Genomic DNA, 19,090 nt, shown 5'->3' on the forward strand with positions numbered 1-19,090 from the left:
TTTGTTTCAGGGGTGTGACTAGGACACTCACCTCAGTGTAAAAAGTAAGAAGTTTCCCTGGCTGTGGTAGGACAGATCTAGTTGGAGAGATCGTGGCCCCAGAAGACGCTGCAGTCCAGTGAATGAAATGGTCCCCCAGAGGATGGAAGGCCCACCTCAGACAAAGCAAAGACCCATATCATGTACTACTACCAGTGCCACTGAATTATGCAGCAGCACTCATTTCCTGTGGTAGAAATTTCCTATACTGAAATGAAAATCTGTCACTTTGAAAACACTGACATGAATTTTTTTGCTTTGAATTTTTTTCCCATTCATTTGCTCTTGGGCAATATTACACGAACCTGCAATTTGGGGGTTGAATAACTGACAGACAAAATGTTTGACCCTTGTAGGCTGTGACATTGGGCAAGGAACCAGGTAACATCTCATGTGCAAGGAAAAACTGTTTGGTACGTTTTCTTTCTCACCATACCACCCCTCCATGGGCCTAGAATATCTGTAATGAATCTATCTAGAAGTAGTTGGTCAAGATCATCTGCTTATTCTCTAAGAGCTGATAGGAATGTCTCTTTTCTGGAGAGCTCCACTGCTGATTTCACGTTAGCGCTAAAATGAACAATCAGTGATAACTGAGAACTGGAGTTTCTTCAGATGTGTAATGGCATCATAGTACACAGGTCAACAGCACTGGGCAAAAATGAGTTTTGCCACCTGGACGATGAGCACCAAAGTCATGTATTCTGTCTGTCGTGTATTCTGTCTTTCCTAACATTGTTGGCATCACAACTCAGTTCTGAGGGCAGGTGGGTGTTACACAGATTGGAGATAATCAGATTGGTTGTGAGTCAGGGGTCTCATTCTTTTCACTGCTTGCCTGCCTGCCATTCATCCCTCAAAAAAGCTCACCTTGTTATGGGACAATTCATGCCATGGTTATCTCACCTGCCTAGAACGGACCAAGCACCTGAGCCCTGGAGATCTGCTCAAGACTTCCTGGTGCTGGGTGACAGAGAAGCAGAAATTCTCAGAAAACTCTTCTCCTTTCCTTCACCTTTGCTATGATACAGGATCGATGTCAGCAGACCCTCTTTCCTCCCTCCCTGTTCTGCTTGTCCTCCTTCCACAGCTGAGGCCTCCTTTGCTCCTGCCACCTTCTCTCACTTCCATACAGATTTACCCTTCCACCTTCTCACTCCCAAATCACAGGACTTCTTTTTTGAGGTTGCCCACTGTCACGCTCCCATATCACTGTACTTACAGACCTCTGACCACCACCTGTGCAAGCTGCTGATCTCTTTGTCTCCCAGTGCATCTAAAGCTGAGCTCCAACCAGAGCTGCACAGCTCAGCTCAAGCTGAGATGAAGAACCCTTTGGGAAGGTGAAATGACAGCTTGCATCTCTCTTGTTTTCATGTCACAGCTAACACTGTGCCATGTCCTCCTGTGGTTAGACCTTCCTCTGCTCATGGCATGACCGGCTAGGTCCATCAGAGAGACCCCAAAGCAGGTCCTGTATGTAGCCTGCAATTCTGCATTCCTCCAGACCCTCCTCAGCTGCAGAAGAGAATCTAGTGTTTGCGTCTCTAGGAATAACATTGCTGTTAATGAATAATCACATTCAGCCTTAGTGCAGCTGCACAAAACCGTTTATTTTTTCACCATTTTTTATGCAAAGGGTTGGTATGGCCTGAGGCTGGGTAGCCCTCAGGGCCTCGTGCAAATCAGATCCCCATCTGCATCTGCTTCCTCTGGGCTCCAGGAACCAGAGCCACATTCAGGTCAACCTCAAGGCTGTTGCAGATTGACCCTACAGGAAGACCTCTGCACTGGAGAGATACTGAGGAGCTTTCTAACACCACTTAAAAAAAAAAAAAAAAAAGTCTGAAACATCACCAGGCTAGTCTAAAATATGTTACACAAAAGTCATGTCCCTGTCTCCCAGGAGAGCACAGTTGAACTGCAGATTCTTTACCAACAAAGCCAGGAACCCAAATGCTCATAGACTGCTTGAGACAGCCCCAGGGAAGACTCTCAAAGTGAACTCCGGAGCTGCTGAGCTGAGTGAGAAGCTATATATGGACACCGCCCAAAGGAAACACATCTATAAAAATGCACACCACTGCTCATAATCATTCTGAAAGACACGACCAGTCTTCAGAGTGATGCTTTCTTACCACCTAATTGCTTTCTGAGGAAATTTTAGCATGGCCAAATGAATGTCATCAAATTGATTACCTTGTAGACGCAGTAGTTATTATTATAATTTAATTATTAAATAATCTTCTTTTCATAATAATATGTTATGATATGCCACAGTATATTGTGCTGCAGCATTAATTATTGCATGTACTCATTATAATATTCCAAGACTGTAGAATTTCATGGTTTTTTACCAAAAGTGCATGCTGGGTCTTTTCATTCTGAAAGTTTCTTTCCCCAGTTTTAGAGGGGAAAGCTTCTTTAAAAATGGGAGTGAATTAAAAGTTGCAAAATTTTAAATATTTGTAGCCTTTAGGATCAAAAAGTGGAAAATAAAGAGCTCTATTTCTAGCCTGCTATATTTGAACTAAAAATATTTTTGTTAAAAAAATAACAACCAAAGAAGCAAAGCAAATCTCATTTTTACTAGGAGATTTTGGGGGATCTGATTCAATATATTTTGCAGTTTTTGAGGCTATGAGACTGAAACTCCTTCCTGTTTACCTGTGGGCTCATGGTGAGAAGACTGACAGTTGGGTTTCAATTTTTGATATGTGGAAGTGAGAGGAGTTTAAAGCAAGAACTTGAGTCTCTGTCCTGCAACCATGTTCAAAGTAAAATGCCCTGGTGTTTCTGCATATGAAGCTGTATCATCAATAGCCGTAGCTTGAGAAGCCACACAGATGTTTTGGCCTCCATTCCAAGAAAGCAACTAAGCACCTGCTCCGACCAAGGATCTTGAGTATCTTTATTGTTTTTGTGGTAGACTGTAAAAGGATAAACTTCAAGTGCAGACCAGCCTCATCAGTGTCATGTGGGAGCATGCCTCTTGAGGTGTTGTTACTGGAAATAATCACTGGGAGGTCAAAGGTAAAACTTAACTTGCAGAGAATAAGGATTTTATTTGTAGTTTTTATAAAATCTTGATTGCATAAAAAAATCATGCAAGCCTATGTATCTATATATAGCAGAAGGAACTCTTATTTGGATGGTAAAACTCCCAGATAAACAATCTTGCAAAGGTCTGTTTCTTTCCACTGCCTATATTCAAGAGTGCCTTGAATGATGGGCTCTGGTGTAGATACCTGCAGTGCAAATGCCAAGGGCTAGGTAAGACAACTCCATCCCTGTGTTTGGAAACCCCAACACGAAGTCTCTCCACGGGCTCAGAAGCCCAGGTTCCACTTTGGGTTCTGTGTGGAGGTGTCCACTCCCCAGAAGTAGCCTGTGCTCCTGTGGGGAGCAGGCCTTTAACAGCTTTCAGGCTAGTGGATGTTTATAAGCTCAGTCTCAGAAATGCCTTTTAGTCAAACAGATACATTTAGGCAAGGGAAAACAGGTTTTCAGGCACAGGGGGTTTTTATGTGCAGAGGACTAACTCCTGATGCTCCAGGATGCCTGACTTTCAGCTGGAGACCCTCTGTGTATAAAAGTATCATACACTATATGTACATCAAATGCTTGTCCAGGCTGCAATGGATGCCACTCCTTCAAATAACCTAGGTTTTTTACCTTGCTCTCTTGGGCACCACAACACTGAAATCATGTTGAGAATATTGCTCCATTGCTCTAAACCTCTTCTATAAATGAGAGTTGGGAGGTCAAGCCATTACTCAGTCATTTCTAAACTTCATTACATAAGCGTCACTCAACAGTAAAATGTACTTGGTCACAGTTATGCAGAAGACACTGCAGTTTTTCTCTTCCACTGAGGTTATCAGAGTCTTCTCTGGCCACCTGCATATTCTCAGTGTGAAACAGAAATCATGTGTAGGGCAGAGTTACCAAACTGCAGTGGAACTGTACTTGAAAGACTTCGAAGTGAGGAAGGAGTTAATCATTGCAAAATAGTCATTTCCTGAGCCCTCTGGTTGGATGAGTAAAAACTTTCAACTATTTCTATTTCTTCTGTGTCATTTAAGAGGCTTTCAAGGTGCACTGTACCTCTCAGACCAGGTAAGGAATACAGCTTTTCTCTTCTTCATTGTTTATTCGTAATAGTTTTTCAGAGGAGCCAGAGTCAGTACAAGACTGATTTTTTCTCCCTCCTATTATTTACATCTGAAGGGAGAACAGAGTTCATTGCAGTCCAAGAAGTACATATGTTTCTTTGTGCCAGATGACTGTGAGCTGTAGAAATAAAGGAAGAACTGTATGGCTTAATAATAGAGCAAAGATAATGAAGAAATTACTTTGCATATATTTAGAAGTCAGAATTATTACAGCAAATACTGCAGTAAAAGAGAAAGAAAACTCATCGCTAGTTTTAAGGAGTTCACTCTGCAAAAACCACTATCAAAAAAAGCAGTTCTCAGGTGCACAGTTTGCTTTAGTGAGGAGAGTAGTAAAAATCATAGTGTTTCTTCAACTCCGTTTTTAAAAAGAGGAAGAATGAGCTTCTATGTATTGGGGGACAGAAAAAAAATCAAACCCAGATAATTTTTGACCAGTTTTGGTTGTAAATCTGGACGTGATATCTATCTTTAGCTATTGCAGTCATGTACTATACTCATCCTGAGACTGCTCCGGAGGTTTGCAGCAGTCAAGCACACACAGAAGTGACTGTGGAACCATATCATAAAATGATATAATTTCATCAGGGTCTTTTGATGCATAAAAACTGAACTCAGACAGACAGGCACCAGAAGGAAGTCCTGTAACACAGTGCACTTTTGCATACGGCATTTGTTGCCTCTTAATAGACAGGGAGAGAGACTATTTGTGTGAAAAACTTTTGTTTAATAGTTCAGAAACAAGAATAAAATAGCCATCAGTGGGGCAGTTATTGTAATAATGTGCTGTCATTGGGCCACATAGAGAAAGGGAAATTGTATGTGGTATGCTGATCGCTGAGTGAAATCATACACTAATATGGCATTTGTGGGTTTTTTAAGACTCGGGTTTTTTGGCATTTGTGACTTTTTAAGTCTTTGCTTGTAATCAGTTTTAATATTTGGACATTGACTCCTTGAATGTTGGTGTAAACACTTTCTGGATTTTAAACATAATTGTCAGAAGAATCTAGGTCGGACTTTTAACAGCATGGGTTTGATTCAGACACAAAATTTCCATCCACGTTGGGGCTTCATACCTAAATCACTTCCACCTTATTTGTGAGATTGCTGTTACAGCAGCAACTGGACCTCTGTAATGAATTTCACCCTCAACAGACTCAATGAGCCACTTGAAGTTTTGTCACTGCACCTACAGATGGAGAAGGAATTCAGATGAATCCCAGCTGGTGCCAGACTTGTGCCCTGGTTTTTGCAGCTCCCCAGCACAGGCAATCTGATCAAGAATCCTAGTCTTCCCCTGCAAACAGCTGTGTCAGTTTATACACAACCAGAGAGCATGTTACCATTCTGCTAGGGCAGAGGCTATGGCATGGGTAGAAGCATTTGCATCAGCCTTATGTCTTCTCAGTTTCAACATCAATGCCAAGCAATTTGCTGTTCCTTACAGGTCTGTGTGGCCTCAGTTGGTAAATACTCGCAGCCTATGCCATGGTTTGCTGGAGGAAAGCTGGCCAAAGTGTGCCTACTATCCTCCAGTCACATTTCTCAGTTACTTCATAGGCACGGCTCAAGGGAAAGTGCTCAGCAGCTTTGTGTGGGAAGAGCAAGGTGAACCCAGGCATCCCCTGTCACCAACCAGCATCTTACCCACTGCTTCTGCCTCCAGTTTTTAGCATCCCTTCAGGCACATTTATTGAAAATGTGTATTCACCTTCTGTCTTGCAGCGTGGGTTTGGGTTCAACTCAGATGCATCTGCCTGTGCAGATAATTTTGCTTTCATTGATGACTGTAAGTGCAGAAAAGGCCAGGTTAGGTAATTTAAAATGTTTGCTCTCGGTGCTCTCTTTCAGCATCAGTATCTTTGTTTGATGTGGGAAAAGGGTGCAGTCCTTGTCTCTCTGTCGGAGGGCAGCAGGCGTTATGTGCAGCGGTTATGTGTAAGAGCACTGAAAACAAATACTAGAAAGGTCTTTCCTTGTATGGCAGGTTTGGTCTGCCACAGTAACTGCTGCGTTCTGGACAAGTGGCCAGAGGGGGAAACCCAGACACAACTTAGCCACAAACAAGTTATCTTGTGGTAGACTCCTCTTTCCTGCTCAAAAATAAAGACACACCAAGACTGTGTGCTGGTGTTTTGCACATGTATTGCCACTTAAAAACTTTACTTCACATTTGCATAGTTTCCAGATAAAAAGTTGTTTTGAAACAGAAGTTCAGGGGGCTTCACTGCTGACAACTAATGTTTGCAAAGCTTTCAGCTGGATAGAAGGGAGGTTTTCTTATCAGGCATATTTATTGACACTGTTCCCATGCTCTTCACAAAGTGCAGAAGGAGCTTGAAAATGTAGCTCTCCTCTGAAAAATGACATTACAGAAATGACATTACAGTCTGGATCTTGACTACTGCTTCCAGAATTCCTGGATGAAATGAGCTCTATTTATAATTAAATGTCTGTGGGATTGTTGTTTTGGCTTGATTATTCTTACTGCCAGCTCTCAAATGGGAAAGTCAAACTGGTGTTCCTCTTGGGCTTACTATTTATACACAGGAAACCTGAGAGGGACTCAGCCTGAGAGCTAAGGTTGTTATTTAAAATAGGTTTAAAGTGGGTAATATAGTCCAATTTTTTGCCTAAATTTAGATGCTAATCAATAAGAAATATCCCACAGGATTAATTTTCTGCATCTTTGAACCTGGTAGTGTCAGTTTGATCCAGTCAATTTTCATATATTTCTGATTGGAAGCCTTCTGTCCTTATGGAAATTCTCCATTGGCAATCTTATTTTTCAGGGCTGATGAATATTTAACTGAAGTTAAATACTCAGAGAAAGAGGGAGAGAAATCTGTGTATGCTTCGTGCAACAGCTCAGTATTTCAATACTGGGTTTTAGCTCTCATTGATATCCTAACACAGAGATTCTGCCTTTTTGTGCACAGAGTGATGAGGGTCCACGAGTTGTACAGGCTGGGGCCAGGGATTTGTAAGCTTGGTCATCAAGAGCTGCACAATTTTGTCACATTTTCACACTACTGCATGAGAAATTCAAGCTCAGCAGCTGGTGAATTGAAAATCCTCGCTCTCCCAACTGCTGACTAAGACTTGAAATAAGAACAGAAGTTACACCTTGGTATGGTTGTGAAGAAGAAGCTAGGGCTATTTACTGTGAGATACACTGTACTTGATTCACAGTTGCAAAAATGAAAAGGGAAAATAGCAAACCAACAAGAAGTATGTGCTCTTTTCTCTTCAGATACCTGTATTCTGAAACTTTAGTAGTCCTGCACAGGTATGTTTTACAGCTAGTGAACCATATATTTAAGGCTATGAAAGAAAATGTTATCAGTGCTTGTCACTGAATTATCTTTAGATATGTTCCTTTTTTTTTTTTTTGTTTTCTTTTGATTCTTAAAATATTTCTTTTTTTTTCCTTTCTACAGCTCTTACTCATAGAGGAAATCTGATCTGCTGCAGCACGGAAACATCAGCGGTGAGATGGCGAGACAAATTCCTTAGGGAACTGCCTGTAAGTCTGGTCAACATTTAAGATGAAAAGTTTTGCATTTTCTTTGGCAGGATGTTGCATGCAGAGTTTAGCTGTATGAGGCAATTGCTGAGGCAATAAGGGAACATTCAGGAACACAAGCCTCTGCTTTGAGTAGGTGAATAAGCACAAAGGCAGAAATAATCTTGTTAAGACTTTTTCTTTCTCCCCTCGCCCGCTCCCCCTCCTCCCCTCTCTTCTAAAAAACATCACTGGTCTTTGAAACTTGCTAAATGATGCCCGATTGAAGTCCTGTTCTCCCAGAATCCTAGATACACAGTCTCGAAGTAGATGAGGACAGAAGGTGGTTGGTATTGGGACGGCAGTTGACAAGAGGAAGACAGACTTTGGGTTACATGCTGCTGATGATTAAAGTGGATTTGTAGAGGACAGCAAGGTGTGATTCTTTCAGCTCTTTCCCTCAAATACTCTGGAGAAACCTCTGAAATATCCAGATCTCAGAAACATAAATCTTGGAGGCAGCACGGGCGCGTCGGCACCCTCTAGTGGGCTACACAGAAAATGTTTTTACCCAGCAGTAACTTCCCACTTCATTCGCTGGGACCAGTCATATCCTGATCTTTAGCGTATTTGACACACCTGTAATAACTGTTCTCAGCCTCTGTAACATGATGGCTGCATCCAAACTTCTTTTTTGGAATGGTCTTTTCTCTGTCAAAACTCCTGAACTATACAAGAAGTTCATTGTGGCTCAGAGTTGTTTGAGGGAGCATTAGTTGGTGAGAGATAAAACTGTGCCAGAACTGTAACAGCCCAAGCAATTGAATTTCATGGTCTGAGCATTGTTCTGACAGTGTTAAATTTACTAATATTGACATACTTTACCTGTAGTAAAGTCCCCCTTGTGCAGGTGGTATATTCCTCAGAGTCCTAAGTGTAAATATCACAGAATAATACTTCAGCACAAAAAAATCAATGAACAACCTGTTTAGTGGGAGACCATTTCCTGTCTCATTGTTCAGCTCTCATCTGCTTGCTGCTGGAGAACACATGCTGACTGAGACGCAGAGCTACAGGAAAAAGCAAAGCAGCCTTGTGATTTTAGTGACTGAGCGATGTTCTGGGAAATATGATTTTGCCACTGATTCTACCTGAAAGCAGATGCTGAGAAAAGCTTTTGTGATGCTGAGAAAAGGTCACCTTCTTAAGAAAAGGATACACGTGAACTGCCTGAAATGGAGCTAGGATGGAACTTCAGGTGTTCAGCTCCAAACAGGGAAAATTCTGTTGCAGCCTCTGACTGCTGGCGAGTTATACGATAGTAGTTGCGTCTTATAACACAAGATAGCAGTACTTAAAGATACTTAGAGACAAATACAGAGAAGATATCCATTAGCAATTATAGAACAAAAGGATTTTTACAGGACTGAAAGAGCTGGTCTGGTGCCACTGAGGAGAATGCTTAAAGCACATCAGTAAAACTATGTTTCTTCTTTACAAATACAAGTGCTTGTTTTTCAAAAGGTCAAAGAGTAGGAAATAGTGTAACTCCTTCTATAGAGTATAGGAGAAAGAGCATGCACACTCAGCTCTGTCTTTGGAAAGTATTTAAAGGCTTATCTACCTCCTTCCTTGCTAGGTAGTATGCTAGAACTATGGTCTGGGCTGAATTGCACCCAGCCAGTAGAAGCTGGAAGAGCAAGCAAAAGAGGACAAAAAAAGTCAGAAGCCTGAAATACCATTCAGGTAGAAGGCTAAAGATCTTGTCTCTAGTCTCGTCTTCAGAGACACTGTTTCACACTAATCACTGGGTAGCTCCAAAGGCCAAACTAAAGAGTAGATTCCAGGCCGTGTCCACTTACTTGATGGCTGCTTCTGTCACTAGGCTAGAGAATCTCTTACCCTCCTTCATGGTGTTTTCATCTTTCCCTGAGTTGTTGTACTGATAATTTTTTAGTGTGCATCTCTGATGTGAAAGATGGGCAGTACCCAGAAGCTTTGAGGCTAAAGCAATCTCCAGCTCAGATAAGAAGTCCCATGGAGACATCTTAAGGCATCTATTTCCTGAAATTAACCACTACTTTATCATTCAGACAGGGCAGAAAAGTGTTTTTCTTCTATCAACCACCTTAAAAGATTGTAGCAAATTAAATTTAGTCCCCAGAAAGAAAAGGCAACCAGGAATTTTAACAAAAGGAGCTCTGGCAAAGAGGTTCAAGGCTCAGGTCTCGTAGTTTCCCTGTGAGAGCGAGTAGGTTCTGTGAGACTATTTTTTCCTCAATTTTTCATGTTTTTAGGACTCATCCTTTGTCTGCACTGGATGATCTATGTGTGTGGCGTGCGAAGAGTGCTGACTTCACACTGTTCCATATCATTTTGCTGACTAGTTCAGATCCCATTCTGAGACACCTAAGCCTTCACTGGTGTCTTCATCCTTCCACCCATGTGATGCTTATCTTACAGCACTTGAAATTCTGTTTCAGATCTAGCTTCAAGGAATTAAGCTTTCAGAAACAGGCACCAACTCTGAACTCCTAATTTTCAAATGCTTATGAAAAGATATCTGGATCTGACTTGCAGAGTATCGATTACTCACAAATCCAGGTATGGTCAATAGAAATGTGGCTTTGAAACACTAACATTTTATTTAATGCCAAATGCTCTTAAAAATCACATCCTGGGTAACTCAGGGCCTCCATTCCTCATTTTCCTCTTCATAACATGGGGTTAAATAATCTTCATATTAGAAGACGGCTACAAATAAGAAATTTACAGGTCTTCCTGAAGCACTTTGATGCTACAAAACTGGATGCCATAAAAATGCCACAAAATCAGTTGTTTTTTTAGTATTTAGGACAAGTTTGAACAGTGCATTGTACATAGGGAATAGTGTCATTCATTGAACAATCATGAGAAAAAAGTCTAAATTTTTCTGATAGGGTATTTTGCCTTTGGAAAATTGCTGGGAAGGCATTGGTTTCAACAGAGATCAAGTGGAAAAGGGCAGACTTAAACATGTCCATTTTCCAGCCTGTGTCTTGTAGAGTTTCTTGGCAGGTGGGCTGATTTCCTGTCTTCAGCTTGCTGACTTCCACCATTTCACTAGTAGGATCGTTCAGCTGAAAAGCAGCCAGGGGAACCTGCTGATGAAATTCTGGCTCCCAAGCTCTTCAGCTGTTTATTTGTTTAGGCTTCTAGAACAGTAACCTTCCTGAGATAAATGGGCATTGTGAGCATTTCAACATGGAAGGAAAAGACAAAACATTTTCATAAGGGACACCTTCCATTCCCCTCAATCACATGTCTCTGCAAGGCTGGTGATCTCAGTTACACAGTGTTTAAATCCTCAGTGCACTGATCCTCAGTGGCTGTTGGGGTCTTTAGAAATGCATAGTTACTCAAAAAGTTTGCAACCTATCCATGATTGCAGCTAACAGAAGTTGGCTGCTAGCATGTGAACGTGAGACTGAGTTAAACAAAAGCAAGATCAGGCCCTTAAGCCGGACTAAACTCTGCCTTGCACATTGCATACAACATCTTCTTATCAGTCCAATTTGTGACCTAAATCTGTATATCCCTGTCAAAGAAAATCACTGGAACCCACTCTTTCATGTGAAGATGTGTCTTCTTGGTCACAGATTTCTCCCATGGGGGATAAACATATCTTTAATGTCTCTAAGAGGATGAAGAATGAAGTTTCCTGTTACATGTCTGGCTTTTGCAACCTCAACAATTCTCAGCAGTGCAGATACATAATCTTAAAATCTGGTCTTGATGGATAAAATGGCCTCACAAAATCATTACTGAGTTCTTTTATGGTTAAATGCATGTTAAATGTTTGACATTTAAAACCATATATACTTGGGAAAGTTATTTTTGAAAATGAAATGAAATGTTTTCCACCAACAGCTCTTCTCTGAGAAACTAACAGGACATGGCACAGTTTTACATGTTATAGTAGGCTGGTAGGTTTGTGCAACTCACATGTCTATTTCTGCTAAAGTTTCTGGGTTAAGTACAGAATTACCCCCCACGAGAGGGGCAGAGATCATAGCCAATATGGATATCAATAACATAAATGGTTGATCTGCCCTGGGCTTGGAAATGGTTACCTTGATTCTCAGCACCTCCCAGTTTTTGCTGCTGCAGTAATGCAAAAACCAACTGCAAACTCTCACAGCAGTGCCTGGAAATCACTTTGTTATACAAAAGTGATTTGTTATACATGTGGGAAACACCAGCATGTGGAAAGACTATTGCTATGCCAGTTAGCAGCAGGAGAGCAGAGGGAGAAATTGTATTACAGAAAAATCAGTTCCTTCGGTTGTGCCAATTCTTCTGACTGCCCTAACTTGTCTTTGGGACTACTGTAGTCATGAGTGTAGAAGGAAAAATAGGTGGTCAGAAACAGAACTATTTAGGCTGGAAAAGACCCTCAAGGTCATCGAGTCCAGCCCTTAACCCAGCACTGCCAAGTCTGCCACTAACCCATGTCCCCAAGTGCACCATCTATACATCTTTTAAATACCTCCAGGAATGGTGACTCCACCATTCCCCTGGGCAGCCTGTTCCAATGCCTGACAACCCTTTCAGTAAAGGAATTTTTCTATTATTCAATCTAAACTTCCCCTGGTGCAACTTGAGACCATTTCCTGTTTTCAGTTATTACTTGGGAGAAGAGACGGAGCCCCATCTGGGTCCTACCTCCTTTCAGGTGGCTGTAGAGAATGATAAAGTCCCCTCTTTTCTTCAGACTCAACAGCCTCAGCACCCTCAGCTGTTCTTAGTAAGACTTGTGCTCCAGACCCCTCACCAGCTCCATTGGTTTCTTCTCTGTACACTCTCCAGCACCTCAATGTCTTCCTTGCAGTAAGGGGCCCAAAACTGAAAATCTTTGCCATCTTCAAAAGGGCATGTGGTCACCTGGAGATTTGACTTCCTCAAGTTTGGAGTAAAAACCTCAGTGTTGCAGCTTGCCATTGCCAACCATTTTGTTGTTCACACTACCATGCTACAGGAGCTGTAAATGCTCCCCTGCCCCCACCTGCCACAGCAAAGTAAAAAATTTTACACCTTCTATATATGATCAGCCTAAACTTTTCTAGTAAATCTGAAGAAAATAAGTAGGGGCTTCTTCACAAAGAACAGGCCAGAAATTCAAAGCATGCCAGGTGTTAGAAATAAAACCATGCTTATCTATTAAAGATGTTTTGGTGTCCACCTGTGGGCTCAAGAGAACTGAACGCTAAATGCTTTCACTTCCTTCAATGGAAGATAAATGTATGGTCCATTCATAAAATGGGTCTGTCACATGTTGGGTCAAGCAGATTTGGTGTAGGATTTGCAGACTGATATTTGTATCCACATGAAATACTTTGTCTTCTATTCTGGGCTGCACTTTCCTTGCTTTGACCCCAGACTGAAAAAAGGGATGGGTGAAAGGCATTTTCAACAGTTAGGATGAGACGGTGACACTGCCCCATAAGCAGAGACAACACCAACATGTGTGGATCCAGTGGCTCTGGGGACAGTAGAAAACACTAGTTTATTTTTTTACTATGACTTACAATGGATTAATAGATAATGAATATTGTCCTTATTGCTATTGCACACGTCTGCAAACTTCTCCTGAGTTATTATGGCCATTACACACATAAAACCATAGGCAGTTGCACTTATCAGGGAAAGAAACAGAAAAACATTAGGTGGAATTACAAATGTCTGAATTCCAGGCTTTTATCCAGTTGTCCAAATACTTTATGCAATGCTCAGAAACTTAGTTAATCTCGGGACTTTCACCCTTTATCAGCCAATTCACATTTATTGAGGGAGAGAGGAGAAGTACAGACTCATGTATATAGACCAAAGATCCTTTTCAAACAAAGCTGGACAACAGCTGGGCTCAGTAGTTCTTTGGATTGCATTTAAATTCTTGCTTCCATGTTAATGATAAAGTGAACAAGTGAAAGTGTTTGATACCTGTTCTGGCTGACAGCTACCCAGGACTGCCACATTCCCTTCTGGATTCTCCCATATCACATCCTTCCCCTAGAGATGAGGCTGGATGCTCACCCACAGACTTCATTTGTCTGATAAGAAAGTGTATTGAAATACCAGAGTCTTTCACTTCTAAGTCCAAACAGCCCACTCCTGTTTCTGTGAACAGCATTCATTGACTGACTCATAGAAAGAATTGCCTAGTCCAGCATCTCAGTGCAGATGGATATCTCCATTATCCCCACTGTGCTCCACAGAGCCCCAGCCCTCACCTTTCATTTCTGCAGCCCAATGTCATTGTGCCCTTTTACTTTCTTCTGGGAGAAAGACAACAGATTCAGGTTGAGCTTTCTGCGTGGACATTAATGTCTCAATGCTCATCTCCTCCTCCAGAGAAATGTGCTGTAGAGACTTGTGGGGGTTTATTTCCTTTTTTGAGATCTGAGCCAAAGCTTAAGTCTCTTGATGTGTAGCCATCAAAGGCACTGAAGATAATAAATAACTCACAGTAGTGCTGGTAAATAAACATCTTGCAGACTGTTGCTCACTGCCTTATTGTTTCATGCACAGTGTTAAATGGGATTATATAGAAGCAGAAAGTTAAGTTTGCAGCAATTAAACTTCTAAATAGCTCTGAACATTGAGACTAAATGTTTTCAATTTTATATATTTATTTTGTATTTATTTTATTCACATTTAGGTCACTTATTAAATTAACTAGTCCTAAACCATCCCTAATCTAAATCCTTTCCACAACCACTCACATTGGTGAGAAATTATGCCATAAATTTTGGCAAGGCCCTACATACAGACAGTTGCAAATTACAACACTTTTTTGAATATAGCTGCAAGGCATTGACTTAAGCATTAGGGGTTTTTTTATATGTTAGGGCTACAAAGATTGTATTGCTGCTGAATCACTACTGTCAATCGTGAAAAATGAAAAGAGTATTTCCCCAGTGGAGAAACAGCCAAATACGATACAACTTTTAAAAGCCAGAAGAGCATTCTCAGATCAGAATTACAGAGTATGTAAGGGTTCTTTGCAAATCAGTTCGTGTTTATATTTTTTACACTGACAGTCCAGCTGTCCTTTGTGGCAAACCTCACAAAGGGTTTTAATGTGCCTGTTCTGTTTTATATACTTTTGACCCACTTGATCTCAAGTTAAATAACTAGATAAAAAAAATGGTTCTACCCTACACTGGAAGGGTTTAGAAACCAACCTCTCTTCTCCTTATTAGAAATAATCCCTTCAACTTCATGTTTCAGTCTGGGTGGGTGAGAAAACTGTGCTTGTTTTTTTTTGGCTAAAAAGTGTAGTGTTCCAATTGCTGAAGTTCTTGTTGCATTTTCCACTAGTTATGAACACCCACAACCCCAGGAAAAACAAAAAAACCTGCCTAGTTTGGGGCTCTTCTGGTTGTTTATACACCATTTAAAATGTTATCAAGTCTTTCTTAACTCTTTTCTTTACTTAAAAGCAGATTGTTTCAACCACTACTTCCTTATTTCTCCTCCCTTCCTCTTAACTCTTTAATAGAGAATCTCTACTTGTGCTTTTCTTTTTCATGTACAGTCTATGAATAAGCAGATCTGTGCATCTTCCCAACCAACTGGGAGTATGAAAACCAAGCAAACTTTAGGGTAGATTTTCATCAGAACAGCAAGATAGAGTTGAAGAGTTGACAACAGTTTTCAAGGAGTGGGTGAGAGGCTCTTACCACTGAGAATCTTATAGTCTTCTCATTCATCCTTCTAACGAGTTTTCTTTTGACAGCCTGCATCACAGAAAGCATCGTATTGTCACCACACAACACTGAAAATGACCCGATCATCTGTTGCTTTCCTCAAACCCGGTCCTTCAGTGATGCACCCACATACCCACGGATAGGAGTTAATCATGCCAGCAATGACAGGATGTCACAAGAGATAGCTGAGGTCTCGTGCTGGGACAAGAAATTGTGTGTAAGCTCCTCCATGTACGTCCTGTGAGCCTCGTTCTGTTAAAAAAACATTGGATTGGTGCTACTCTGAGGCCAACCTGGGGTATGTTGTAGCTCCATGAGCACAGCTTTCATTCTCACTGGAGTCCTTTTCTCTGGTCTGGCTTCCTAGGTATTTCCCTGTGTAATTGCCCCCCTTGGCAGGAAAAAGTAGTCAGTGTAAGTACAGGATCTTTATACTGTTCTTCTCCCATTCCAGCCAGGAAGGGGAATATGTAAAGGGTCTTAGCAAGACATAGAGCAAGTAGATACTTATATCCCTGTAGGCGGAAGCTCGTCACCACGACGCCATCCGCCTAAACAATCCAGGAAATCAGGAATGTTTATTCAACAAGAAAGAGCCCTACTTCACCCCTGATTGTTGGGGTGGGGGGAAAGATACATGAACTCTCAGCCAGGTGATTTGCAGTGAAGGCATCACACCCACCTGCCAAACTCACCCTCACACACTTCCACAAGTACCTTATATCTGCCTGGGAGAATGGTGCAAAAAATGTGGAGTTGGGCCAGGTAGCTCTTCTATGCTGAATGTCTTTCCTAGTCTGCTGGGACAGGATATCTGTTCTCAAGGAGTTTAGCAAGACATTTTATCTCCACGATCTCAAAGACTGACTGAGTGACAATACATTATGGAGACCTACCAGGGTTCTTGACCTAGAGAAAAGCAATTGGGACTGCTATAAAAGCAGTAAAGGCAAGTATTTTTATTTGACTGCCACTGGTTCTTACAACAGAGGATGAAGACCATCCATCCAGGGTGGGACTGTGCTCACCAATGAATGATTTAGCTAGGAGCACAGGAGATTCTTCTGCAAAAGGGGCATAAACCCAGAAGGCAGAGCAAAGCAATTGTGCATTTGTGACTCACATTATATGCCTAGCATCAGGCCTCTGCATGTTCATATGCCTGACCTACTTGCTGGGATCCACTCCAACCCTACACTGAAGGAGAAAATCTTCATCACAGGTGGAATTTCCAATTTCTGACCTTTACGCTACCACTGAAAAAGGCTTTAGGAGCCTAAATACTCTTTTGTTGTCATTAAGTGCTGAAATTCAAGACTGAGGTCTTCAGTTGCTCAGCTTTTGCTAAAGGTGCCGTTATCAAAATTATGAACCCCAGTCACTAAATCCTCAGAAGCCCAGATATACTAATACCCAGCTCAGGCTAAAGGCCTGAAATAAACCACAGTTGTGGAGTGGGGGGAACTCTGTTCCTTGAGCTGCATCAGCTGGAGGACCCAGTACACCATAAATAGCCAAAACACTTATTGGAGACTTACTGGAGTACATCCTGCGTAGGATACAGCCAGAAGCAAGGCATCAATGCCATGTGCCCTTTAATCCTGTGGATACTTAGGGCACTCCCTTCAGACTATGGATGTTTAGCTGGCCTGATTGGAACCAAGCATTCTTGCAGAAATGCATTGACCATAATGTTATTTATCTACAACTTGTCTTTACTCTTGCCGCTGAATTTGTTTCAGTTTGCCTGGTACCGCTGGGATATAAATTCCATGGGTGAGAAAAACAAACTGTAGTGTTTGTTTAGCACTTGAGAGGAGAAGACATCCAAAATGCAGTTCCTACTTAAATGTAATTTATATATTTTAGAGGAAGTAACAAATAGAAAGTCTTATTGCTTGGTGAGACATGTAGATTGAAATCTCATCACTCTGAAGAGAGAAATAAATTCTAATCTCCCACATCCTCACTGTGTGATATTAAGGAAGTGGGAATAGTATTCTTGTTTCTCGTTTGGATACTTCTGGGTTTTATGAGATAAGATGGATGCAAACATCTCACTGCAGCAGAAATTTCAGTGGTAATGCATGGTTGTATCTAGAGGTCTCCTTGAAACCCTCCACAAAGTGTCAAAAGCTGAAGCTTTCTCAGAGACTGAGGTGTTTCTGTCTAGCTTTCTTGCTGCTCAGTGTTCTGGTTTTCTGTATCTCATGGTAAAAGGCCTAATTGTGAGCTGACGAGGTGGGGACATCTCAGATGGGGCGATGGAGACTCCTGGGCAGGTAGAAACTTATGCTTCTACAACCTGAGGCAGAGTAGGTGTAGATGGTGGTGCACTGGGCTCTCTCTGTGGATTTACATTCTGTATTAACTCCTCTAGGTACTTGCTGCTCTCCTTTTTTTTTTTTTTTTTTTTTTGGGTGATTGAGCAAATCTAACCACAATCTCTTTTTACACCCAGTTTCTAAAGAAAGTCTTTTACCCGGTTTTCAGCTGAACTGTGTCTTCACTGGTGACAAGAACGAGATATCAGAAATCCAGTATACAAAATAATACAGTGATTCTGTAATATGAGGTATTCAATCATTTGAGAACCAGAAAACCTTATTGTACCTTGCAGTTTGTGGGTATTTTTACTCTTGGGATATTATTACATTATTATAATTCATCAGAAAAAGGAATCCACTACCTCTAAAGAAAGACTTTTTAAAATTTTGATAATGAATTCAGGAAGTCTCATTATTTGGATAACATCAGTTAAAGTACAAGGAAGTGCTCAATTTCAAAAGCCACTTAAAATGTTCTCCTTATAACTCTTGTAGTATTTCCAAAGACACTAATATTCCTTGAACCATCAGCAGCAAGGTAACTGAGTTGTGCAAAAATATTAGTATTATTTAAAGAAAAAATTATATCAGAGTTGGAAAGTGACTTTTCAGAAGGCATTGAGCAAGTGAAAGAGAGAGCACTGCAATTGAAGATGTTCTGCTTATCATCCTCAAGAACACACCTACAGTCTTGTCAACTCTTGTCAATTCAGTCAACCCTCAGAAGCGACCTGATTCTTAATGATCTATCTCTTGTAATTGCAAGGTGGCTTTTTCATAAAGAGATACAAAGAAGTCACTAACATTTTCATCTCCTTATTGACATGGCTCTCTGCAGGAGTGATAATGAGGAATCTCTTTGTGACTGTTGTCTTCAGTCCACTTCATCCCAGCAGTTTAGAAGTGCCCTTGGAGTGCCAGATCCTTTTACACAGGCATGTTCAATAAGGTGGCTCCTTACTCTGATCTAGAAAGTCATATTGCTTTGGATGCAGTGCCATTGTGGGGAGGCCACTGACATACTGGTCAAAGTATTGTTGCTACGTTCTCATTGACAGTTTTTGCAGCAGGAGACAAGTTTGCATTTGCTTTTGTTTTTGCAGAAGGGTGCAGGGAAACTAGTCAGGAATGCCACTACTACGGACTGACTCCTAAAATATTTGGATGTCTAATTCCTTTTGAGGGCTTAAGCCAAAATTAGCATATTTTCCAAATATTGTTTTGCATCAGGTGTGTAAAGAAAGGAGAAAAAAACCAGCAAAACCTACGATTAATACAAATGGCAATGGCAAT

General features: G+C 41.2%; 1 protein-coding gene across 1 annotated transcript in view; it reads left to right on the forward strand.

Moving 5' to 3' along the window:
- The first annotated feature begins 4,022 nt into the window (after positions 1–4,022).
- P2RY8 (P2Y receptor family member 8) overlaps positions 4,023–19,090 on the forward strand; it is a 34,498-nt gene continuing 19,430 nt past the window's right edge. The window contains exons 1-2 of the mRNA XM_048324143.1: positions 4,023–4,158; positions 7,658–7,743. The gene's annotated coding sequence lies outside the window, so the exon portion shown is untranslated. The remainder of the gene's footprint in view (positions 4,159–7,657; positions 7,744–19,090) is intronic.

Source organism: Corvus hawaiiensis, chromosome 2 (genome assembly GCF_020740725.1).
Source record: "Corvus hawaiiensis isolate bCorHaw1 chromosome 2, bCorHaw1.pri.cur, whole genome shotgun sequence".
In the NCBI taxonomy this organism is placed as follows: Eukaryota; Metazoa; Chordata; class Aves; order Passeriformes; family Corvidae; genus Corvus; species Corvus hawaiiensis.